The 26,313-nt window shown below is 52.8% G+C and overlaps 1 long non-coding RNA gene across 1 annotated transcript in view; it reads left to right on the top strand.

The window, feature by feature from the left end:
- LOC129531565 (uncharacterized) overlaps positions 1–26,313 on the top strand; it is a 68,849-nt gene that overhangs the window by 39,885 nt on the left and 2,651 nt on the right. Inside the window, exon 3 of the long non-coding RNA XR_010129987.1 lies at positions 3,279–3,347. This is a non-coding gene — a long non-coding RNA (uncharacterized lncRNA). The remainder of the gene's footprint in view (positions 1–3,278; positions 3,348–26,313) is intronic.

Consider the following 26,313-nt stretch of genomic DNA (forward strand, 5'->3'; position numbering starts at 1 on the left):
GGATTAGCTGAGACTACAGGGACACACCACCACGCCCAGCTTATTAAAAAAATTTTTTGTACAGCTAGGATCTCTCTATGTTGCTCAGGCTGGTCTTGAACTTCCAGGCTCAAGCAATCCTCCTGCTTCAGCCTCCCAAAGTGTTGGGATTACAGGCGTGTGCCACTAGGCCTGGGTGCTATGTAAATGTTTATTATACTGTATTTTAAAATGTTGTATCATTTTTCATTGTATTGTTATTTTTATCATGTTTTTAGTATACTTTCCATCCGTGGTTGGTTGAATCCATTGATGTGGAGCCTGAGGATAGGGAGGGCCTACTGTATCTCTATGCAGAGCTTACCTTGTTTGGCCAGGCGTGGTGGCTCATGCCCATAATCCCAGCAATTTGGGAGGCCGAGGCAGTCAGATTGCTTGAGTCCATAAGTTCAAGACCAGCCTGGGCAACATGGCCAAAAACAGTCTCTACAAAAAATACAAAAATTAGCTGGGTGTGGTGGTGCATGCCTGTAGTCCCAGCTACTCTGGAAGCTGAGGTGGGAGAATCACCTGAGCCTGGGAGGCTACAGTGAGCTGAGATTAAGCCACTGCACTCCAGCCTGGATGACTGAGCGAGACCCTGTCTCAAAAAACAAATAAACAAAACAAAACAAAAAACCTACCTTATTTAATCCTCACAGGTGGACATTCTTCTTATTTCCATTTTATAAACAGGAAACAGAGGCTCAGAAAGAGGCTCTGGAATGGAGCCAGAATCTTAACTCAGGAGCCTGTGTGTGGAGCCTGAGCCTTTAGCCACTCTGCTTATTCCAGTTCCAGGGGATGAAGGGATGGGAGAAGCAGCAGTAACAGCCTTAATTGCCAGGCTAAAGAGCCAGGACTTTATTCATCAGGCAATGGGGAGCCAGCAAAGGCTTCTGAGGAAGGGAATGACATAATCTGACCTGTGTTTTGGCACAATAACTCCAGAGGCCACTTGGAGAATATGTTAAAAATACAGTGCAGGCTGGGTACAGTGGCTCACACCTGTGATCCCAGCACTTTGGGAGGCCGAGTTGGGTGGAGCACGAGGTCAGGAGATCAAGACCATCCTGGCCAACATGGTGAAACCCTGTCTCTACTAAAAATACAAAAATTAGCTGGGTGTGGCGGCGTGTGCCTGTAATCCGAGCTATTTGGGAGGCTGAGGTAGCAGAATTGCTTGAACCCAGAAGGTGGAGGTTGCAGTGAGCCAAGATCGCGCACTGCACTCCAGCCTGGTGACAGAGCTAGACTCCGTCTCGAAAAAAAAAAAAAAAGCCACAATGCAAAGGAGGATAACTATCTTGCTGTTCAGTTGAGAAAGGTTGAAGGCTGAGTGGGGCATTGAGGCTGCTGAGAAAAAGGGATTGCTCAGAGAGGTAGAAGATCTGGCTTCAGCCCTGGTCTGGTCTCTTCTTCAGGAGAATAATCAGTGCTTGACCTCCTCTGACCATCTGCTGCCAGTGAAGCCAGACAATGGCGATTCACCCAACAGATGCCAATTGAGCCCCTCCTAAGTGCAGGACCTATCAGTCCTGAGACCCAAAAGGGGCAAGACATTTTCTGACCTCAGGGAGCTCAGGTCATTGTGGTCCATAATCCTCAAACAGTTAGCAATGTCACACATGCTGCTTTCTACCCTCCCACCCTCCAACAGCTCTTAGAGGAGTTTTCATATAGACTCTTTTCTGATTGTTTAGGCAGAAACCTCTCCCTGCCTCCATCCCTCTCTTGCCCCTGAGAGGCTTTGAGACTCATCTATCTTCATCTGTACATTTCCCACAGGACCAGGTACAGTACTGAGTATATTACTAAGTAGTCATTTAGTCTTTGCTGAGGCTAATTAGTAATAATGGAGAAAAACTATTCTCCCGCTGACCTTGAATCCAGACCACAGACAAATTCCTTAATTTATCCAGAAGTTTTCAAAAGGTGCTATTGGCCCTAGAGTCCCTGTTAAAGAATGAGGCTGACCAGGTGGTCCCATTCTGTGAGACCACAGGGCTGTTACTGTAGGCTCAGAAATGATGACCTTGCTGAGCCTTTAAGGCCACAACCCTGTGTACTGTGGACAGAGTGATCTCTGAAGTCTGCCAGTCACTCCAAGTGAGCCAATCAGCACAAGCTATCTGGAATTAAAAGCTATATTAAATTATGAATGAGAGGGCTCCTGTGAGGATGGGATCTGGTGTCCTGTATTACCATAAGCCCTACGCTGCTCTAGACTTTGATTGTTGAGGCAGCTGAGATACAGGCAAGCCCAAATCTAGAGATTGGAAAGGACCCTGTGAGGCTATTCTAGTCCTTTGGGGGCCTCAGTGCAGGTAGCTCTGGAGTGAGAAATGGGGTAGGACCTGGGAGCCTCAAGTGGGAAGTGACTATGGGAGGTCAAACATGCTGGAATACATTTTGAGGGCTGTTTTTATTTCCTGGACTTGTATGTTTTTATTTCCTCTTTGCCCTTCCTTAGGATTTACTAAAGCTCTTTGGGAAGTTTCAGCTGCTTCAGCCGTGTGTGTGTGTGTGTGTGTGTGTGTGTGTGTGTGTGTGTGTCAGATCTTTGGTGTGAGGGGATGGACAGAGGACAGTGGGGGATTTGCTGGGGGTGAGGTTGAGCTTGTATCAGTATCAGGAAGCAGAAACTCTGGGTTTTATGGTCGGGGGGCAGGGGTTTTTCTCTTCCCCTCCCAGACCCTGTTCCAGCAGTGGGGCGGCCCAGGTCATGACGGGGATTATTTCTTCCTTTTATTTCTGGCAAAAGCTACAGGAGGGGAGTTCCCCTTCTCTGTTTGTTTTGATTCTGTTGTTTTCTTAAAGAGAGGAAGGAAAACCATCATCACTTTTTCGGTTTTGTGAACAATAAAGGCAGGCTGAGAGGATGTTCGCTTGGGCTGGGGCTGTGGGGGCTGGGCCAACACCTCCTCCCCTTTCCCTCTGGCAACCCTTCTCCTGGCAGCTCGGCGCCTGGGGAGACCCCCAGAACACAGATCAGGCCACATTGTGGGGTCAAGTTTAAGTGCTGGCTCTGCCTTTTAACTGCTTTTCACTGGTCTGAGGTGTATCTGTATAAATGGGAGTCATAGGGTTGTTGAGATTAAAAACAAAAATACTCGCTTGTAAAAACACAGTGCTGGGCCTACACTAAATGTCCCAGAAATGTCTTTCCTTTGCTTCCTTCCACTGGGGGGTCTATATCATGAGCCCAGTGGTAAGGTATACCTAGGGCCACCCTCCTGTCTTCCTGCTTGTCCACACAGAGCCGGCTTCTTCCATGGCAGGACCTGCAAATGCTGGGCTCACAGAAGGCTCTGAGAAGTAAATAACAGGTGAGGCTGGGGGTGCCTTCTTATTTCTTGGGGTTGTCCCCAGTCTGTTAAGAGACAGTCTAACCTTGCCTTTGAATTTCTTTTTCTTTTCTTTTTGAGATGGAGTTTCCCTCTTGTTGCCCAGACTGGAGTGCAATGGCGCAATCTTGGCTCACTGCAACCTCTGCCTCCTGGGATCAAGCCATTCTCCTGCCTCAGCCTCCCAAGTAGCTGGGATTATGGGCACCTGCCACTACGCCCAGCTAATTTTTTTGTACTTTTAGTAGAGACGGGGTTTCACCATGTTGGCCAGGCTGGTGTTGAACTCCTGACTTCAGGTGATCCACCTGCCTTGATCTCTCAAAATGCTGGGATTATAGGTGTGAGCCACTGTGCCCAGCCCTTGAATTTCTCCTAGCCCTTCAGTTCCTCAAGCTTCATGCCTCCCAAGGTTGCACCCCCCATGGCCTGTCCTGCAGTCCTGGGGACTTTCTCTGAGGGGATGAAGGGGGCACTTCCCTGAACAGAGAGAAAGGGAGACCCACACCACTTGGATTAAACTCCCTGGGCCCCAGCTGGCTCTGCAACTTGGCCAAGAAGCCCTATCTCCTACGGCCTCAGTGTCTTAGTCCGTAAAATGGTTCCTGAACTTTTAAAATACAAACACTCTTTTGTAGAGTCGAAACACTTTGCAGACCTGCACTCTGTGGCAGTACTTGTACTTTTAAAATCTTTTGATTAAAAAAAGGACAAATGGGCTGGGCGTGGTGGCTCACGCCCATAATCCCAGCACTTTGGGAGGCCGAGGCAGGCGAATCATGAGGTCAGGTGATCGAGATCATCCTGGCTAACATGGTGAAACCCCGTCTCTACTAAATATACAAACAAAAAAAATTAACTGGGCGTGGTGGCACATGCCTGTAGTCCCAGCTACGCAGGAGGCTGAGGCAGGAGAATGGTGTGAACTCGGGAGGTGGAGCTTACAGTGAGCCCGGATTGTGCCACTTCACTCCAGCCTGGGTGACAGAGCAAGACTCCGTCTCAAAAAAAAAAAAAAAAAAAAAAAAAGACAAGTGACCATCTGCAAGGATGCCTTCATCAGTGCTTTAATTTTTTTAAAATTTTATTTATTTATTTATTTTTGAGATGGGGTTTCACTGTTGTTGCGCAGGCTGGAGTGCAATGGCATGATCTCAGCTTACCACAACCTCCGCTTCTGGGGTTCAAGCAATTCTCCTGCCTCAGACTCCCGAGTAGTTGGAATTACAGACATGTGTCACCACGCCCAGCTAACTTTTTGTATTTTTAGTAGAGATGGGGTTTCTCTGTGTTGGTCAGGCTGGTCTCGAACTCCTGACCTCAGGTGATCTGCCCACCTTGGCCTCCCAAAGTGCTGGGATTACAAGCATGAGCCACTGTGCCCGGCATGCAATGCTTTTAGATGAGTGTATATTTTATTCAACAGCCCTAAGTACTTTTGAAAATGTGTCCCCTTGGCTGGGTGTGGTGGCTCGCATCTGTAATTCCAGCACTTTGGGAGGCTGAGGCAGGCGGATCACCTGAAGTTAGCAGTTCGAGACCAGCCTAGCCAACATGGTGAAACACCGTCTCTACTAAAAATACAAAAAATTAGCCGGACATGGTGGCAGGTACTTGTAATCCCAACTACTTGGGGGGCTGAGGCAGGAGAATTGCTTGAACCTGGGAGGCAGAGGTTGCAGTGAGCTGAGACTGAGCCACTGCACTCCAGCCTGAGCAACAGAATGAGACTCTGACTCAAAAAAAGAAAAAACGAAAATGTGTTCCCTTATGTGGGAGGCATCAGCTTGTGGATGATGCTAATTCCTAAGGGGCTTGAGGCTCCCAGCATGTGCAAATTTGTGTCTTTGAGGGGACAGATAGCCCTGGAATTAGTTGATTCCTCCTTGGCCCTCCTGGGGCAGACCCAGGGACTCAGGGACACGAAATGGGTAGCCCTGGCTCAAATGCGAAAGTCCAACAGTGACTGACCAGAATGTGCAGTGTAGTGGTTTCTCTTTAACATGTGGATCCTACCTTGGATGCCTGCCAGGGCTTCCATCCTTGTTCTGCCACTAACCAGCTCTCCCCCAAGGCATGCTACTTTATCTCCTGGGCCCCAGGATTGTCACCTATAAAATGGGGTTGACAGTACTTGCAAGTTTTTGTGAAAATTAATGAGATAATGAACTCATGAGACTTACTTAGCACAGGGCACAGTTGTTGCTTAACAAATATTACTTTTTTTTTTTTTTTGAGATGGAGTTTCACTTTTGCTGCCCAGGCTGGAGTATGATGGTGCAATCTCAGCTCACCGCAACCTCCGCCTCCTGGATTCAAGCGATTCTCCTGCCTCAGCCTCCCGAGTAGTTGGGGCCTGGCTAATATATATATATATATATATTTTTTAGTAGAGATGGGGTTTCTCCATGTTGGTCAGGGTGGTCTCAAACTCTGACCTCAGGTGATCCACCCGCCTCGGCCTCCCAAAATGCTGGGATTACAGGCATGAGCCACCACAGCCGGCGCAAATATTACATTTAAAAGCAAAAATAAAAACAAACCCACGAGTGCCCAAGCTTCTCTTCTTGCAGTTGCTGCTCACCATCCTGCGGGCTGGTGCTGTCTGCTTTTGGAATGGTCTCCTTTGGCCCCTCCATCCTTCAAGCTCAGCCTTCTTCAGGAAGCCCTCCTGGCTCCTGCAGACTGTCCCTGCAGACCCCTTCCCTTGCCTATGCCCCTTTAGCATGCGGCGCTGGCCCTACCAACTATGCCCTCCTACGTGGTTCCCTGATGGGCCCTGTCTCCCTGAGAGCAGGATTCCAGTCCCCCTGCACTGTCGCTTGGGGAGCCCTGCAGGTCCAGGCGCCATTCCCAGCCCCACACAGCTCTGGAGACCAGAGTTTGGTTCCCAACCACATGAAGGAAGGCACACGGAAAAACCATAAACCCGAAGGCTGAGAGGGATGTTTGTCAAAGCAGGACAGATCTGCGGCCAGGGACGTGGAGGGAGTGCGCTGGCCGTGAGTGGAAGCAAGCATTTCAGGGAGCCGGGATGAGCACCGAGGAGCTGGCACGGGCAGGGCACGGCAGGAAGGAGGCCCATTAACACTTCTGCCCCGACCACGCTTCCTCCGGCACCTCGGCCAGGATGCACACAGGCGCGTTTGTCCCACTTTCACTGCGGCACTGTGTTTGCAGCAGCCCCGGCTCCCCAAGCCCCAGGTGGGTGGGTGTTGCCTGGGCACAGATGCCCTTTATGGATGGGCAGCGCTGGAGGGAGGCAGGTTCAGAATTGACCTTAGAGCTACCTCCCTGCCGGCAATGCAGCCACTCAGGAGGCCTGGTTGCATGGAGGCCATGGCATTGCCCCCAGGGACCCCAAATCATGGGGGTAATCCCAGGACAAAGCAGCCGCCTTTAAAAGGCGAGCGTGCCCCAAGTGAGCCCTCCCTCCAGGGCCCATCACTCTGCCTGCTGCCACCTCCTGGCACGGGGACTGTGGATTCTTATCTCCTTGAGGGGCTCGAGGTGGCAGGCCTGCCTTGGTGAGGCTCGCAAAGGAGAGGGAAAGAAGGAAACCCCATTGATGCCTCATTGCCCTCCTTCCACCATCCCAGGAGGAGTGGGGCCTCAACCAAGCATCCAAGGACTACCTTCCCTACCATCACTTCCACGAAGCCCAGCCTGCGTTAGCCTGAGAGTTTATTCACAGAAGGGCCTTTGGTGCTCTTTCTTAGGCCAGTGGGTGACAGAAGTCACACATGCCACAGACAAACCCTCCAGTCACGCCCCACTGAACTTCCATCCCCCATTCACACTTAGCCTCAAGCCCCTCTGCCCTGCCCCAAGGCCTGCCTGGGTTTTTTTTTTTCAGCTGTCTTTTGCTCATTTAATCTAGGGACAGGTGCAGGCACGTGCTGGCTGACTGTCAGCGCCCCCTAGAGATGGCCCAAGGACCTGCACCCACCCCCAAGGAGGCCTCAACTGAACCTTTTCTTTGGAGGCTGGGAGGTGAAGGAAGGGAGCCTCCATTCCCTGCCAGCCACGACGCCAAGCTCACCCCGGTGCAGTTAGCCCCTCTCTGTAGAGATCATTGTCCTCCTTTGACATCTGGGGAGACTGAGGCTGGGAGAAGAAAGAAAAGTCAAGCCCTGCCTCCTGGGGTTCTCAGTCTAGCTGGGGCAGCGTCAGGTGGGAGGGGCTCGTGAGTTTGAACAGAGCAGGTCCTCCCTGGGTGCCCGCCAGTGCCCTGCCTGCAGAGTCACAGGCACTGTGCTCCGGGTGCCCCTTGTCTCTGGCTGGGCTTGGTGTGCCAGATGGACCACCTTGAGGAGGGCAGGAGGGGCTGCCAGGCCCTCAGGAAGTCAGATGAGCTTCCCTATCTCCTGGAGCCCCCCAGGAATGGGACACCAACCCGGCCACAGTCACCAATGCTTGCTCACTTGGATTTATCTCCAACCCTCTGATCTGACTGGAGGGTGTGACACTGGCCTCAGTCACAAACCTTTTCACATCCTGCAGAACCAGATGTAAAGGTTGGCTGGCCAGGCACAACCCACCCCCGCCAATCCCCGCCACCCCCACAACACACACACAGACAGGCAGAAACACTTCCTCCATGCCCAGCGCCCCTCCTCCCACACTCACCACGCGGATATCCCTGCGGACACACCTCGGGCACAAATACGTTCTCCACCCACGTCCTGTCCCCTTGGGGGCATAGACAGCACATACGCCTGTGCTCGCCCCACAGCCCCCGAAACCTTCCTCCCACCACAACCCCACAGACACAAAGATGCCTCCACTCCCTTCCCAGACACTGCCCTGGCCTCAGCAAGCTCACACATTGAGACTCCACCTTGTCCGAGACTGCACGCTTGTGCCCTCACGTGCTCAGGAACCCACTCTGCAGGTATCCACACGCCCAGGAACCTGAGCCAAGCCCCTCACCACCCCAGCCTGGATCAAGTCATTTATGGTGATAAAGCACTTATTTATAGTTCACAGGTTCTGAAAGGCAAGTGTGTGTGTGTGTGTGTGTGAGAGAGAGAGAGAGAAAATGAGCAGGGTGTGGGACAAGCAGAGCAGAGAGGAAGAAAGGGAAGGAAAAGTTCTGTGACTCACTTGCAGCTTAACAATGCCACATCTCAGCTCACCAGGCCAGGGGGAAGGGCCCATTTGTCAACACAGCCAGAGCCTGGCTGTGGGCCAGTCAAGTGAGGTCCTGTCTCCTAGGCTGATGAGGTAGGGAGGTGAGGATCCCCCTCAGAGACAATTGCTGTTCCCCCGTCTGCACCCTGAGGGGTATGCACTCTGGGCGGCCCCAGAGCCCTTCTGTTTATCCTTACCATAACTCCCCAGCTGAGGCGGCCCCACCACTCACAGCCTGGACCCTGCTTCCATCTCTAGGACCCCGTGTTCCCCATTCAACCCTCCAGGCCTTTCTTCCTACTGTGCCTCCTGCCTGCAGTGCCCTCCATCCCCTCTGCACTTGGTCCGCTCCATCCTTCAGGCTCCAGCGCCTTCTCCTGTTCTACCTCCCGCCTCTGAACGCTTCCTGCTTTCTCCAAACAACAGTCTCTTTTCCATGTTTTCTGGATAGTGAGCCACTACTCTCTTCCCAGTTAGACTATGAGCTCGTCAAGGGCAGGCCCTGGAATTTCTTCCTCTGCCCCCAGAAAGTCCCACCCAGGACCCCAGCAGGGCTGTGGAGCAGCAAGTGCCAGGATGTTCTTGAGAGACAGACAGTAAGGGACTGAGAGGGACTGAAAAGGCCAAGTGAACCCTTCTGCAGCCTCTGCCTGGCAGGTAGCTGGTTCCCTTGGGACTTGATTGTCCTGGACAAGCCCCTCCACAGCTCAGGCAGGCTAGGGCAGCAAGGATTTCTCACCAGGCCCTGTCTGACACCAGGGTCTGGGGGACAGCAGCTGGGGGCCCAGAGAGCAGCACATGGCCTCACCTGCCTGGTGCCAAGCTCATGCTAGTTTTCCTCAGGAGCACACCCATCCCTACAATAGCCCTGTGACCTAGGGGCTTCCACTAGCTCAGGAAACTGAGGCTTAGAGAGGCCTGGGGATTGCCCAGGTCACCTAACTGGTGAGCAGCAGAGCCCCAGATCCATGCTCTTTCCTCCATTCCCCACCGCCCCTGCCCCCACAGTCCCTGCCCCCAGCAGCCCCTGCCTCTGAATCTCACTGGTCTCAGACCTCAAACTTTTGCTCTGTTTCATCTCCTGAAACTCTGCTCATTTCTTCCCCTATCGCTCTCCTGAGCCTCCACCCCTTTGCCTCACTGCACCTCCTTTTACTTGCCCCTGGAGCGGAAGAAGGAAGAAGGCCCATAGCTGTGGGCATCTCTATGTGCTGTTTCTCAGAGGCAGCGAGGCTTAGTACACAATTCTGGATGTGGAAAGCCTTTTCTTTTTTTATTTAAAAATATAATTTTTAAAAATATAATAGGGGCCGAGTGTGGTGGCTCATGCCTGTAATCCCAGCACTTAGGGAGGCCGAGGAGGGCGAATCACCTGAGGTCAGGAGTTCTGGACCAGCCTGGCCAACGTGGCAAAACCCCATCACTACTAAAAATACAAAAACTAGCCGGGTGTGGTGGTACATGCCTGTAATCCCAGCTACTTGGGAGGCTGAGGCAGGAGAATCACTTGAACCTGGGAGGCAGAGATTGCAGTGAGCCGAGATCACGCCATTGCATTCCAGCCTGGGTGACAGAGCAAGACTCTGTCTCAAAATAATAATAATAATCATAGGGACAGGTAGGCCAGATGTGGTGGTTTAAAAAAAAAAAAATAGAGACAGGGTTTCACCACGTTGCCCAGGCTGTTCTCAAATTCCTGGGCTCAGGTGATCCATCCACCTACAAAGCGCTGAGATTACAGGCGTGAGCCACCACAAGGCTTTTCTTTCTTTCTTTCTTTCTTTCTTTCTTTCTTTCTTTCTTTCTTTCTTTCTTTCTTTCTTTCTTTTTCCTTTCTTTCTTTCTTTCTTTCTTTCTCTTTCTTCTTTCTTTCTTTTCTTTCTTTCCTTCTTTCTTTCTTTCTTTCCCTTTCTTTCTCTCTCTCTCTCCCTCCCTCCCTCCCTCTCTCTCTCTCTCTCTTTCTTTGTTTTTTTGAGACGGAGTCTTGCTCTGTCGCCCAGGCTGGAGTGCAGTGGTGCAATCTCAGCTCACTGCAAGCTCCACCTCCCGGGTTCACGCCATTCTCCTGCCTCAGCCTGCTGAGTAGCTGGGACTACAGGTGCCCACCACCACGCCCGGCTAATTTTGTTGTATTTTTAGTAGAGACGGGGTTTCACTGTGTTAGCCAGGGTGGTCTCAATCTCCTGACCTCGTGATTCGCTCGCCTCGGCCTCCCAAAATGCTGGGATTATAGGCGTGAGCCACTGCGCCTGGCCCCCTTATTTATTTATTTATTTTTTTGAGACAGAGTCTTGCTCTGTTGTCCAGGCTGGAGTGCAGTGGCACGATCTCAGCTCACTGCAACCTCCACCTCCTGGGTTCAAGCAATTCTCCTGCCTCAGCCTCCCGAGTAGCTGGGATTACAAGCATGCACCACCACGCCCAGCTAACTTTTGTATTTTTTTTAGTAGAGACGGGGTTTTGCCATTGTTGGCCAGGCTGGTCTCGAACTCCTGACCTCAGGTGATCCACCTGCCTCAGCTTCCCAAAGTGTGCAAGGCTTCCTTTTCTTTTCTTTCTTTCTTTCTTTCTTTCTTTCTTTCTTTCTTTCTTTCTTTCTTTCTTTCTTTCTTTCTTTCTTTTTTTTTTTTTGAGACAGTCTCACTCTGTTGCCAGGCTGGAGTGCAGTGGCGTGATCTCGGCTCATTGCAACCTCCACCTCATGGGTTCAAGCGATTCTCTTGCCTCAGCCTCCTGAGTAGCTGGGATTACAGGCACCGCCCCTACACCCAGCTAATTTTTCTTTTTTTTTTTTTTTTTTGTATTTTTAGTAGAGACGGGGTTTCACCATGTTGGCCAGGCTGGTCTCGAACTCCTGACCTCGTGATTCACCCACCTCAGCCTCCCAAAGTGTTGGGATTACAGGCGTGAGCCACCGCGCCCAGCCTGCAAGGCTTTTCTTAAACCTGGACTCAGAAGCTAGACAGAAACCTGTCCTTCCCTCTCCAGGGACCAGCAGGGGCTGTGTTCCCAAGAGGCTTTCCTTGTGGGTTTGCACCTCTCTGGCTGACCGTCCCTTGCACACACACGTACCATAGCTGATTTGCCTTCAGAGCCCACAGAATCTCCTTTGTAAGCAATGATGGGAAAAACAGGTAATGGGTGCTGGGAAACGCATGGGGCAGACTCTCTTCGTGGTGCAACCTCAAGCGTGTGATCCCAGCCTGCACATAGCATGTGATTATTTGATAAAAAATCGCATTCCAACCCCAAGCCAGCTGTCCTTGGTTTTCTCCACCGCCCCCCCTTGCTGGTGGCCGGACCCACAGTGTCTGTGAAATATGGTTGTGATTTTATGCTTAACCAAAGTCAAGGCTGGATTCCTTGATGAGTTCAGTTTTGCTAGAAGATAAGGACTGACCCAGATTCTTGTGTGCTGATACTATGGGGGAAGTGTTCCAGGGAAAGGGGGAGATGGACAGCCTTTGGAGGGGTAGGGTCCACTCTTTGCCACAAGGGGGCTTTGGGTGGCACAGTTTGGAGTGGCTGCTAGCACACCTGGGGATGGTGGCCTTCATGACACAGAGTTGGGGGTGCAGGCCTGGCAACTTCATTACCTGGTAACTTCACTCGCCTGGTAACTTCACTACCCCCTTGAAGTAAGTGTGGCTATGTGAGTTGCTTTGGCCAAAGAAATGTGAGTAGAATGGATACATCTCCCTTCCAGGTAGCAGCAATAAGAGCAAATGTGTGAATCCCCATAGCCCCTTCTTGCCACCATGTGATCATCCGCAATGCTGTTGATATGAAGCCTCCTTAAGCCCGGGTCTCTGAGCTAGCACAACACAGCTCAGGATCCTCCAAGTCATCTGCAGTGCTCATTTGCCATGACAGAAATAAATCTTTGCTGTTTTAAGCCACCAAAACATTGGGATGGGCCAGGCCCGGTGGCTCATGCCTGTAATCCCAGCACGCTGGGAGGTGTAGGCAGGTGGATTACTTGAGCCCAGGAGTTTGAGAGCAGCCTAGGATTTGTGTGTTCCAAGCAACATAGGAAAACCCTGTCTCTACAAAAAGTAAACAAATTAGCCTGGTATGGTGGCGCAAACCTGTGGTCCTGGCTACTCGGGAGGCAGAAGAATTGTTCAAGGCCAGGAGTTCCAGACTGCAGCCTCGACGACAAAGCGAGACCCTGTCTCTGAAACAAAACGAACCCCCCAAAACATTGGGATGTTTGTTACTGCAGCATAAACTAGCGTCTCCTGCCTGATACACCTACCTCATAGGGTTGAAGAGATTACCTAGTGATGAGATTATTCACTAAAAAACACAAGTGAAGAGCTTAGCAAAGTGCCCGGAAATACGCGGCTGTTTGTTCCTCCTTTTTCCCTTTCTCTTCTAATGTTATTTCTCTTTTTCTGCCACTTCGAACCAAGTCACAGGAAGCTTTCCAGGCCCACTAAGTGTGTATAATAGTATAGGAGCACAGAAGTGGTGGGTGGCTGGGGGGACAGACATATATGCGAGTGACCATCACATGATGTGCTAAGTGCTATATTACCACTGTGAGTGCAGAGCTAGGCAAGCCCAGGGGAGGTATGTTTACTGACGTCCTCAAAAGTGAAGTCTGAACTAGAGATACTAGATATCAAAGGGTTAGTTCGGTTTCTTTAGACAGAGCAGGGAGAATGGAGCATTCTAATAATGAGAGCAACTGCCATTTACTGAGCACCTGCTATGTGCCAGATATTGAATCACGCAGTTTTCCAATTCTCCCCTTCTGTCGGATCTACAATATCTATGATGCGTGTATTACTGGTTTTTGTTGTTGTTTGCATCAAATTTTTTTTTTCCCAAGAGAGGATCTCTCTCTTTTGCCCAGGCTGGAGTACAGTGGAGTGATTACTGCTCACTACAGCCTCAACCTCCTGGGCTCGAGTCATCCTCTCACTACAGCCTCAACCTCCTGGGCTGGAGTCATCCTCCCACCTCAGCCTCCCAAGTAGCTGGGACTACAGGCATACGCCACCACACCTGGCTAATTTTTTTTTTTTTACTTTTTTGTAGTGATGGGGTCTCACTATATTGCCCAGGCTGGTCTCAAACTCCTGGGCTCAAGTGATCCTCCTGCCTAGGCCTCCTAAAGTGCTGGGATTACAGGCGTGAGCCACCATGTCCAGCCCAGCCCATTTCCTGCTTTTTCAGTTTTGCTCAAGTTGTTCCTTGTGTTTGGAATGCCCTTTCCCAAATATATCCTTCTGCCTGAGGCCTGCTTTTCCTCCTAAGCTCAGCCCAGTTCCCCCCCCCTTGTCTCTTTGTTGAGATGGCCCGGCTGGAATGGAGACTTGGGGAGTGTGTTCTGTTTGAATGATCTGGTTTGAATGATGGGATGAGAATAGGAGTGCAGATATTTGCTAACATTTAATACACAGATTTCAGTCACACATGTATATGATTTGTGGAAGCACAATTATCCTGAAGGTGTGTGCCAAGAGTTGTTTCTTCCTGATAGCAGAACATAATCAAACAAGTCTGGAAACCACTGCTGTGCAGAGTTGTTGAAGTTGGTTGTTTACTGGCTGTGTGACTTGGGCAAGTCACTCAGCCTCTCTGAGCTCAAGTTTTCCTGCCTATAAAACGAGAATTATCTTGGTGCCTACCTCATGAGGTTATGGGGCCTTGGTGAGATAAAGCTTGGATAAAACTCAGACACATCTGTGCCTCCCAGATGTGTCTGAGTTCCAGCCTGGGCAGAGCCTTGTTGGGTGCGTCCAAACTGCTGGTGGGTCCTGACAGGAGAGGCAGAGAAGGGAGGGGAAGAGGAGCTGCACCAGGTGACGGGGACTCTTGTGACTTTGGCAGGCTGAGCTGAGACATCCCAGTGGTGTTTGATAAAAGGCGGGGGGCTCTTCTCTGGCCAAGTAAATATTAGAAGAAAAGCCTGTCTCCAGGGAACGGCTCCCCTCCCACTGCCCCTTGAGGGCCAAAGTCCCCAGGGGCCAGTCTGGAGGCTCCTTTTATGTGACTGTAAAGTAATCCAGGGCCTGGCAGGGTCGAGCCTGGGCAGGCACTGACGCGCAGGGTGGCATTGATGTGGTCAATGATTACCTTTTATGCCTGGCCATAAAGGCAACCGCCCAGCCCTCTGGACAATGCCCCCTCTAGACAATGCCTCGGGAGGGTGGGTGTACATACACACACACACACACACACACACACACACACAACTGCCAGGCAGGGACCTGTCCCAGTTGAGGTCTCCAAAGACATCCTTGCAAGGCATCTCCATCTCCCTTGGAGTCCCTGAAGACTTGGCCCAGGAGCTAAGGGGTTTAGGTGGCCGTAAGTGAGGCCGGTGAAGTGTAAAACACAAAAGAGTGACATCCAGGGGCCTGGATCCTGTTCCAGGTGTATCTATGCAGATGGGGAGGGGTCGCCACCCAGACTTAGGTACCACATCTCCAGGGAAGGAGGGTATTCTGGGACAGATCAAAGTCTACTCCCATTTTACAGGTGATGCAGTTGAGGTCTGTGCGTGCTGTGGCTTGCCCCGGGTACCAAGGATGGAGATGATGGCCGAGCTGGGAGTAGGACCCAGGTCTGCTCTGACAGTGACAAACCCTCTGGTCACTGCCCCCAAGGGGGTCCAAGTAGGAATATCAGGGGTCAGGAAGGGTTTGGGTCACTTCTCAGACAAGATATCTCTCCTGGGGCTCAGAGGGGAGCTGGTGAGAACCTAAGGTCGTGGCTCCAAGGCTGATGTGGGAAAAGACCTAGGGTGAGCCCCTCCAGCGGCCACAAAGGCCATGTGCAGGGCCCTGCCCTCATGGGGGCCCCTTACATAGCCCCACCTCATTCTGTCCCGATGCACAGATACTCCCACCACCTGGATGATGGCGGCTTGGCTATGCAGGTCAGGGCTGGGGCATAGATGGCCAGATTAATATTCTACCTCCTTGGTTGATAAGGCCCGGTAACCTTTGTCCCGGCGAGCGAGGCTGGAGAAGCAGGGGCCATGGCGCTAGTAGGGAGGTCTCACTTTGTCAGGTTCCAGAGCCTGGGGCATTGCTGCTAGGTGCTGAGGACAGGGCTCAGGAGACCTGGGTCCCCGGCCAGCTCACCCTGGGGCTGTGCATCGCTTTTCTCCCCAGCCAATGGGAGAAGGACTCTGTGCTGTCTTCCTGGTGAGGATGGTAAGGCTCACACCAAGGACTCTGCAGGGAAGGTCCTGAATGGATCAGGCTGCTATCTTGAGGAAAGAGGGTTATTATTCACAGTAGTCATAAATGCCCTGTGAAATTGGAGTGGAGTTGCTTTGAGCTCTGGCCAGAATGCCCCAATCAACCTTTGGCTCTGATAAAGATAAGCAGGCTCAAGGTGATAACACATAAACCAGAAACTGTCAACAGGAGCTAATTAGGGCACTGGGTGCCGGGGCGAGCCACGCCCCCTACACCTGATGGAGGAGAAATCTCAGGTGGGGGAAGATGTGGGCTCATTGCCTGGACCTTAGCCTATTGCTTTTTTGTCACCTTCTGGCTACTTTTCCACCTCCAACCACTACCTCCCACCCCTCTGCCTGCATTATATAACATAACATGAAACAAGATGGAATAAAACAGAATCCAATGTGATGGGTGCCATATAACACAGTGGAAAGAGTCCTGACTTGGGGCCAGGTGTGGTGGCTCATGCCTATAATCCCAGCACTTTGGGAGGCGGAGGCAGGCGGATCACATGAGGTCAGGAGTTTGAGACCAGCCTGACCAACACGGTGAAACCGGGTCTCTACTAAAAACACAAAAATTAGCCAGGCGTGGTGGCGGGCACCTGTAGACCCAGCTAATCAGGAGGCTGAGGCAGCAGAATCGCTTGAACCCAGGAGGCGGAGGTTACAGTGAGCCGAGGTCGCACCACTGCACTCCAGCCTGGGCGACAGAGCAAGACTCCGTCTCAAAAAAAAAAGTCCAGAATTGGGAGCCAAGGAACCCGAGTCCAGCCTGGTTCTGCTTGCCCTTGAGCTGGTCATTTGTCCCTAAGCCGCAGTCTCCCTCTCTGTAAAATGGAGGCCAGAAGTGGGGCAGGTGTGCAGTCATCCCTTGCTGGGATCCCGTCTAGGTTTAAAGTCCATGCTCTTCTGCGACACAACACTGCAATCTGTGAAGTGCACAAAACATTGCCCTGGTGCCACCCAGTAACACAGGGGTGTGTGTGACACTCGACAGAATCACAGATCCACCCCACAGGGAGAGGGAGGTCATGTGGAGGCCCTAAGACATAGCTAGTTCCCAGGGGTCCTGGAATCCCTCTCCCTATCTGCAGCCTGCACTAGGGGCACTCAGGTCTATTTTTAACTCAGTGCCCAGTAAATAAATGTGGCGTTGGAGCTGGGGCCCAATGGTCCATTTCCCCTCCCTCATCAGTATACATCTCCCCCGCCCTGCCCACCACAAACACACACACACACACACAAGTTGAAGTGGCCGCCCATAGGTAACCCCCAGTGCTGAGCCAGGGCTCCTGGCGATGTGGTTCAGGCTGGGCCTCCTTCGAGCTGGGGGAGTTGCTGGAGGAACCAGCCCCGCTCCTGTCCTAGTTTTAGCCCAGATTCTGCTTCCCATCAGCAAAGTCCAAGTCACTTTTCCTGGGAACTGGCAGGAAGGGTGTAGACAGGGTTGGGCAGAGAGAGAAGTGGGTGTGAAAAGACAGGGAGGGGCCGGGAGCGGTGGCTTAACCATGTAACCCCAGCACTTTGGGAGGCTGAGGCGGGTGGATCACGAGGTCAGGATATCGAGACCATCCTGGCTAACACGGTGTAACCCCGTCTCTACTAAAAATACAAAAATTTAGCTGGGCATGGTGGCACATGCCTGTAGTCCCAGCTATTCAGGAGGCTGAGGCAGGAGAATCACTTGAACCTGGGAGGCAGAGGTTGCAGTGAGCCAAGATTGTGCCACTGCACTGCAGTGTGGGTGACAGAGTGAGACTCCATCTCAAAAAAAAAAAAAAAAAGGGAGGAAAGTGGCCAGGAGGTGGGTGAGTAGGAGGGAGGAGAAAAAGGAGGAGGGCCTGACCATTCTTCCTGCTGCCCACTCTCTGGGCAGCAGGGTCACCTGCATCGAAGCTTGCCTGGTTCGGGGCTGGGCAGGCAAGGCTAGGCAGTGACTCAGCCCCAGGCCCAGCCACCCACTCTCACAGGCCCCAAAACTGAGGGAGGAGGGCACAAATCAGGACCTGGGGGCTGAGGTCTCAGCCTCAAACAGAAGTCACTACAAGGGGCAGTGGCTCTAGGCTGGGAGCAGTTTCTCCTGCCTGGGGCGTAGTGGGGCGGTGAAGAGGAGGAGGCAGAGTCTGAGGAAGGTGATGTCCAAAGTGAATCTTGAAAGTTGGGTAGAAATGCATCTTCCTTGACCTCTGTCAGCTCAGCTTCCTCCTCTGAACAATGGTATCTTTTTTTTTTTTTTTTTTTTTTTTGAGACAAGGTCCCTCAGTTGCCCAGGCTGGAGTGCAGTGGCGTGATCTCAGCTCACAGCAACCTCCACCTCCAGGGCTCCAGTGATCCTCCCACCTCAGCCTCCCAAGTAGCTGGGACTGGGACTACAGGTGCATGCCACCACACCCGGCTAATTTTTGCATTGTTTGTAGAGATGGGGCTTGCCATGTTGCCCAGGCTGGTCTTGAACTCCTGAGCTCAAGTGATCCTTCTGCCTCGGCCTCCCAAAGTGCTGGGATTACAGGTGAGAGCCATCGCACCCAGCCAACAGTGGGTATAATTAATGGGACTTTTTTCATCGGCCTGGTCAGGAGGATAGGACACAGCTTCGCTAGTGGTAAGTGCTGGGTGCTGACATGTGGGCCACTGATGCTATGGGCAGGAGGGTTAGTGGGGAGGGGATTTCAGGCACAGTGAACAGCACAGACATGAAGGCGAAAAACGAAAGAAAACAAAATGCCACAGCCCTGAGCCATCCGGGGTGCTGGGAGCAGTGCAGAGCCACTGCCAACTTCTGTGTGTTGCAGGAAGGAGCAGGCGTGGTGAAACTGCGGAGTGGCCGCCAGAGCGATCAGAAGTCTAGCCAAAGAGGCGTGGACCCAAGAGGGCCAACCCTGGTAGGGGGAAGTCCCCAAGACTGGGCCACAAGGGCCTGATCTCAACTCCTAGGTGTTGAGAGAGGCCAGAGGCTGTGTGGGGCTTTGATGCTCCTTCTGTGGGGTGAGGGTGGGTGAGAAATTTTGAGGAGTTGCAGGGGAGGAGTCTAGAGGGGTGTGTGTAGGAGAGAGAGAGAGAAAGAAAGGGAGAGAACTATAAAATTGGAGGCCAATACCAAGAGGCAGCCAGAATTAATGCCTGTTCTGGAGAGGGAGCAAGCAGCGCCGGTCTCTTTCCCAACCCTGGGCCGCTTTGCCCTCCAGTACCAGGAAGAGCAGGGGCCTCTGCGGGAGAGAGGCCAGGAGGCTGCTCCACACACACCCTGTTTTTGCTCAGTCTAACTCTCCTCCCTGGCCTGCCTCAGCCCTGCACCCAGACTGTTTCATCAGGTCATAGAGCGGCTGGGTGTAAGTGTGTGGGTGTTTGTGTGTGTGTGCACACACATGCGTGTACATGTGGCACTTCTAGATCAGAGAATGCTCAGAGGCCCTGCTAAAGGTCAGGTCAGTAAGGAGTGAGGGCATGGCCAGCCCCTCAGGTTCTGGCACCCAGATAGCTCCTTCCCACCCAAATCTGCCAGGCCTCGGGGGCAGTGGCAGCTGACAGGCCTCTGAGTCAGGATGGGTGAGGAGGAGGAGCTGGAAGGGCCAGCCAAGGAGGAGTAGGTCATCACCTGCTGAGTGGCGGGTCATGCGTTTAGCCCAGTGATGGGGAGCAGTGCTGCAGGGGGCAGGGGGTCGGAGGGGAGGGGGATTTCTGCCATTGAAACAATAGGCACCCTAGTTCTGTGTTACTGGGGCTGGGGGCCAGGAGGCAGGATAGGACATGCTCTTGCCTCCCCACCTCCGCTGTGCTCAGCAGCTGGTGGAGGCCTGGGAGGAGAATCCCAGGCTGATGCCTAGTGTGGGCCCAGTGAAGTCTTTGGGGATTTGATGCAACCCCAAGTTCCTGATGGCTCATGGAGAGGCTGTGCCTGCACCTCGTGGCGATGAGCCATCTGGGGCTCGCCCCGCACCCAGCACATGGCTAGGAGCGTAGTGAACTCCGTCTCTAGGAATGGGCAGGACCCAGGAAGGCTGGTGAAAAGATGCATTTGAGGCCTGAGCTCTCTGTGTCCAGAAGCAGCCCCCTCAGGTTGTGGGGGGACACTCTGGGTCTTGCACCTGCCAAGGCCCTGCCACAGAGAATGGGAACAGCACTGCTCCCCCAGGGCCACTCCAAGTTTTCTGGTCTCAAGATGCAGTCGCCGTGGGGCTGTGGGTGGGCCCCCTCTCTGCCTAGCCCAGTTCCAGCTACAGAAGCTGTGTGGAAACATCTCCCCTGAACGAAGTGCCTTTGAACTTTCCAGGAATGCTGGCCTGGGGTGGAGCAGGGGTGGCAGGGAAGGACAGGCGTGGGGTGGGATGTTCCAGAATCCACTGGGACCCAAACCCGAGAGCACCGAGTTCCCACGAGCCAATGCCTGGCTGTGGAGGAACCGGGAGGTCACAGGGGTGCAACTGGCAACATCAGGATGAGGCAGGTAAGAGTGTGTGTGCGAGTGAGACACAGGGCTGGAAGGGACCTGGAATGTCACATGTCCATGCCCCTAATGCCAAAGGCTGCCTGGTGCAAGTAATATTACTTTTTCTTTTTCTTTTTTGAGACAGGGTCTCACTCTGTCACCCAGCTGGAGTGCAGTGGTGCGAACACAGCTCACTGCAGCCTCAACCTCCTGGGCTCAAGTGATTCTCCCACCTCAGCTGGGACCACAGGCATGAATTTTCTGTAGAGACGGGAATCTCACCATGTTGCCCAGGCTGGTCTCAAACTTGTGGCCTCAAGTGATGCTCCCACCTTGGCCTCCCACATTGCTGGGATTATAGACAAGAACCACCATGGCCAGCCTCACTTTTTTTGTTGTTGTTTGTAAAAAATGTTAAAGAAGAGACATGGTAGAATGTAGTGGTTGAAAGTGCAGACTCAGGCCGGGTGTGGTGGCTCACGCCTGTAATCCCAGCCCTTTGGGAGGCCGAGGTGGGCGGATCACAAGGTCAGGAGTTTGAGAACAGCCTGGCCAATATGTTGAAATACCGTCTGTACTAACTGGGCGTGGTGGCATGTGCCTGTACTCCCAGCTATTCGGCGGGAGGCTGAGGCAGAAGAATCGCTTGAACCCAGGAGGCGGGGTTGCAGTGAGCGGAAATCGCGACACTGCACTCCAGCCTGGGCGACAGAGCGAGATTCTGTCTCAAAAAAAAAAAAAAAAGAAAGTGTAGACTCCAGGCTGGGCGCCGTGGCTCACACCTGTAATCCCAGCACTTTGGAAAGCTGAGGCGGGTGGATCACCTGAGGTCAGGAGTTGAAGACCATCCTGGCCAACATGGTGAAACTCCATCTCTACAAAAATACAAACATTAACCAGGCATGATGGCGGATGCCTGTAATCCCAGCTACTTGGGAGGCTGAGGTGGGAGAATCACTTGAACCCGGGAGGCGAAGGTTGCAGTTAGCCAAGATCACGCCATTGCCCTCCAGCCTGGGTGACAGAGTGAGACTCCATCTTAAAAAAAAAAAAAGGAAAGTGCAGACTCCAGAGCCCAATAGCCTGGGTGTGGACCGTGACTGCCCACTCCTAACTGCTTTGATGGTAGGAAGTCAGTTTATCTGTCTCTGTGCCTCAGTTTCCACAACTGTGAAATGGGCATCAGAACTGTATCTACCTCACAGGGTCATTACAAGAATGAAATGAGCAAATATAAGTGAAGTGTTTAGAAACGGGCCTTACGTCAACTCTTTGCAGGCGTGGTTGGTCCTTGCTGAAGGAATGGAATTCCATGTCAGTCAATCGATTATTGCCAGGCCCAGGCCCAGGCCGGCCAGAGCTCTGGCCAACCGGGCCCACATAGGGTGTGTCAGGGCAGCCAGTGTCAGCACATCCAAAGTCCCCGGCCTGCTGAGTTGGCAGAGGGCCTGCCCTGACACTCCTCAGCCCCAAAGAACACTCTAGAAAAGTGCCTGGGGCTTCCTTAGGTGTCAGTGGGTAGAGGGAAGAGGAGCTTGGGAGCCCCTGACCGTGGCTGAGACCCTCCCGCAGCCCTCGCTCTGTGTCCAGGCCTGGCACGGGGCAGTGGCGCATGTTTTCCATGGCATGTGGAGGGTACGAGGGTGCAGGACTCACTCCAGGGGGGCTGTAGTCACACATGTGTGCTTATGGGGGCTCAAAATCCTCCAATCCATGGGCGCTCTCCTGCTCTGACTAGAACCGATAGCAGCAAGTCCAGGCCAGTCTGTCTGGCACTAATTCTGAGCTAACTTATACTTCTAATGATTTCATCCAGCAAGTCAGTCAGTCAACAAACATTTTTGGAGGCCCTATTGCATGTCACACCATTAAAGTGGAGGTACACAGAGGTCTCTGTCTTGAAGGATGGGCTTATTGCGATGAGAAAGGGATTCCTGGCTGCAGGCATTGTGTGCACCAAGGCACAGTGAAAAGGGAAAGCCTGCCCAAGGTGGGAAATGTGGCCGAAGGGAGGGCAAATGGGAGGAGGGCAGGGCAGGAGGCAGGGCTGGGGCTGAGATGAGGAAGGGCCCTGTGAGGCAGGCTCAGGGGTCCAGCATCTTCTGGAAGGAGCCCTTGAAAGTGCAACTTCAAATATCCAGAGATTGAAGGTGACTTTCCTGTCATCCCACGAGGCCTGGTCCAGGAGCTGTTCAGTGACCCTTGGCTAGTTAATGACAGCATGAGTGTTGGGTGGGTCTGAGGGTCCAGGTTACCCCATACAACGCAGACCACATGATTGGCTCATTGTGGAGTTGTGCAACATGGCATCTCTGTGGCATCTGGGGCCTGGTGTCTGGGCATTAGTGACTGTGCCCATTTGTGTGTGTCAGTGAGTGTCTGTGGGCTGTGGTTCAGCCATTGTGTGTATGTGTGTGTGTGTGTATGTGTGTGTGTGTGTGTGTGTGTGTGTGTGCGTGGTGCGGGTGTCTGCCATGATTGGGGCAATCCCCAGGTGCTGGAGGGCTGACGAGTATTAGTCCATAGATACAGCCTACCCCAATCCCATCCTAGGCACAGCTGTTATGGTGAGAACATCTGGAGGTGATTCCACATCTGGGCTTGCAGTAGTAACAGCAGCAGGATCATACCTGGCTGGAATGTGCATCTCTGGGCACCAGGCCAAGCAGGCGTTGGCTTCCCTGGAGCCTGGCCCGGGGATGTGCAGGGGTGGGAGTTCTGGAGTGGGAGTAGCTGGGTCTTAAGGCTCCTGAGGGTGACTGTGGGGATAAAGGTCCAGCAGCCCTCTCTCCCAGCCTCTCCAACCTCCATCCATCCCCACTCCAAATGTCCATTCCTTCATCCACCCATTTCTGCCTTTCCATTTGTCCATCCATCCTCCTCTGCCTTTCAGCCCATCTGTTAGTCTCTCCATTTGTCCATCTGTCCTCCTCCGCCTTTCGGCCTGTTAGTCTATTCGTTTGTCCGTCCATCGTCCTCCACCTTTCGGTCTGTTCGTCTATTCATTTGTCCGTCGGTCCTCAGCCATCTTTCAGTCCATCTGTTAGTCTGTCCATTTGTCTGTCCGTCCATCCTCCTCTGCCTTTTGATCCATCTGTGAGTCTATCCATTTGTCCATCCGTCTATCCATTTGTCCGTCCGTCTTCCTCTGCCTTTCTGTCCATCTGTTAGTCTATCTGTTTGTCCATCCGTCTTCCTCCGTCTTTCAGTCCATCTGTTAGTCTATCCTTTTGGCCTCCCATTGGCCCCCTGTCTGTCTCTGGTCCCCTCCGTCACCTGCCTGTTCCCCCAGGCATCTCATTCTCGAGTCGTCTGATGCAGGCTACGATCAGGGGCTTCACTCTGGCCCCTCAATAGCCCCTGTGGCTGCAGCTTGGGCCTGCCCAATCCCTAGTGTGTGAGCCTGCCCGGTGAGCCTCTGCCTTACTCTGGAGGGTGTCATGAACTCCTAAAACAGATCTGATGCATCCTTGCCAGTCCTGAAATAATCATACCAACAGCTTCAGATTCCCCTTTCAGTCCTGTTCCCAGATGGTCCTCTTGTCTCTCACCTGGACAAGGTTCCTCTCCTCCAGGGAGGACTCCCTGACCACCCACCCATGGGCTCTGCGGCCACCGCATGCTCTACTCATAGGTCTCAATCTGTTGCAGCCAGGCTCAGCCTGTGGGAAACCCGGCCTTTCTCCCAAAAGGGATTACCCATGACATGGACCCAGCCAGACCTTTTCCCACTTGGAATTCCAGCATGGTGCTGTGGCCGCCGCGGGAGGTTCTTCCTGTAGAACACCAGGATCCCCGCTCACCTTCCAAACATAGGCTCAAAGCTGCTGCTTCCCAAAGCTCTGCTTCCCTGGGCCACCTCCCACCCTCCCTTGCCTGGACAATGGTTTCGAGGGGCTGACCTGGTCAGAGAGGGACAGACCTCCAGGTGCCGCTCCCTCCAGGGCCTCAGAGAACTCAGAGCGCCAGGGTGGGGAGGGGTGAGGGTGGGGTAATTAATCATGGAATGTGTGTCTGTGTGTGTGTGTGCAAGTGTGTGTGGCATTCATTTATAGAACAAACATTTCCTGAGCACTGGCACGTGCCAGACACCGTTACAGGCACTGGAGAGATAGCAGTGAACAAAACCAATGGCCCCTGCCCCCAGGAGGCAGATGTCCCAGCCAGGGAGACCTAGGAGGCTGCAGGGCCTGTGAGTGTCAGGGAGTGTGAGTGAGTGTGAGGATGGTGAGAGCCTGTGGAGAAGGGGCCTGTACAGGAACAGGGCCAGGTCTAAGTCAGGACATGGGTGTTCAGACTCAAGTGTCTGTCTTTGGTGGATAGGAGTGTCCACTGGGGTCTGTGCCAAGGAGTTTGTGTGCCTGTGCAGGCCCAGAATTGACATGTGCCTATCAGCCAGTTTGGGAGGCTGTGTGGCTACCACACCTGGCTGACTCCCAGGCTGTGGGGCTCTGTTTTCAGAAGCGACAGCCTGCAAATCCCCGCACCCACCCCCATCCCTATCCCATACCTGCTCAGGTGCCTAGCCTCTAGGGAGGGCCCGGCTGGCCTATCTGCAGAGAGAGCCCACACTTCAAATGGAGCAGCCTCTGGCCCCCAGGTAACCGGGGTGGGATGTGCCTGGGTTCCTGCTGATCGATGGGGGAACCCCAGCTGCCTTGCCTCACACCTGCAGCCCTACCTCCTGCCTCCCAGCATAGCCCCTGTGTGGGAGGCACAGCTCTGGAACCCTCCAAGGCTCCGCTGGCCCATGGTGCCCTGCCTGATCACCCTCAGAAGTGGGCCAGGCAGGGTTGGAGGTGAGAGGTGAGGAGGGAAGTAGATCAAGGATGACCTCCCATCTTATCAAATATCTGAGCCCCTCCATCACCCCCTCCTTCCATGGGGTCTTCTTCCCTGGCTGCAAGTGGATAGTCCAGGTAGGCAGAAGCTAGGGCTGCCTGGGTGTCGCCCTCCCCTGCGTCTGACACTCCCTCACTCTCTCTACCGTGTGTCCTATTTACCTGATCTTCTCTCGCCCTTGTCACTACTCTGAGTTAATAACAGTCGTGCATTGATCTGTTAGCAGGCATGATGCTAAGTGCTTTGCATGTATGCTCTCCTTTAGTCCTCAGAACAACTCTGTGAGGTCAGCAATTGTTATTCCACTAGAAGGGAGAAAGCCGCAGCTCAGAGGCATCCACATCACCCAGTGAGGAGGGCAGAGAGTAGGGCTTCCTGCCCAGGTTCTGGAGAGCCCTTAGCTGTACTGCGGCCTTGGGATCACGCTCTGTTGCTCTCCTCTCAGCCATGGTCCCTTGGTGGGAGCTGAGCTGTGTCCTCGAGGGGTGTGGACTGTGGACATTGTTCACAGGAACCAGAGATATCACTCTTTAGGATTCTACCAGCAACACCTGAATTGGCTCAACATTTGTGGAGGTGGTGTTTCCCTGAATTACTGACTTTTGTTTTATAATAATTAAAATCTTTATTTGGTCTTATTTAATATAGTTTAGAAGCTATCTAATCTGGTTTTTTTGGAGAGGCAAACTTCTTTTGAAAATGTAAGTTTTGGCTGGGCGAGGTGCTGTATGCCTATAATCCCAGCACTTTGGGAGGCCGGGGAGGGTGGATCACCTGAGGTCAGGAGTTCCAGATCAGCCTGGACAACATGGTGAAACCCTGTCTCTACTAAGAATTAGCCAGGCCTGGTGGCGGGCACCTGTAATCCTAGCTACTAGGGAGGCTGAGGCAGGAGAATTGCTTGAACCTGGGAGGCGGGGGTTGCAGTGTGCCAAAATCATGCCACTGCACTGCAGCCTGGATGTCAGAGTGAGACTCTGCATCAAAAAAAAAAAAAAAAAAAAGAAAGAAAGAAAAGAAAATGTAAGTTTTGCTTTTAATTAAAAATAAAGTTGCCGGGCGCGGTGGCTCACGCCTGTAATCCCAGCACTTTGGGAGGCCGAGGCGGGTGGATCATGAGGTCAGGAGTTCGAGACCAACCTGACCAATATGATGAAACGCTGTCTCTACTAAAAATACAAAAATTAGCTGGGTGTGGTGGTGTGTGCCTGTAATCCCAGCTACTCAGGAGGCTGAGGCAGGAGAATTGCTTGGAGCTGGGTGATGGAGGTTGCAGTGAGCTGAGATCACGCCATTGCACTCCAGCCTGGGCAACAGAGTGAGAGCGAGACTCCATCTCA

Source organism: Gorilla gorilla, chromosome 12 (assembly GCF_029281585.2).
Source record: "Gorilla gorilla gorilla isolate KB3781 chromosome 12, NHGRI_mGorGor1-v2.1_pri, whole genome shotgun sequence".
NCBI lineage: Eukaryota > Metazoa > Chordata > Mammalia > Primates > Hominidae > Gorilla > Gorilla gorilla.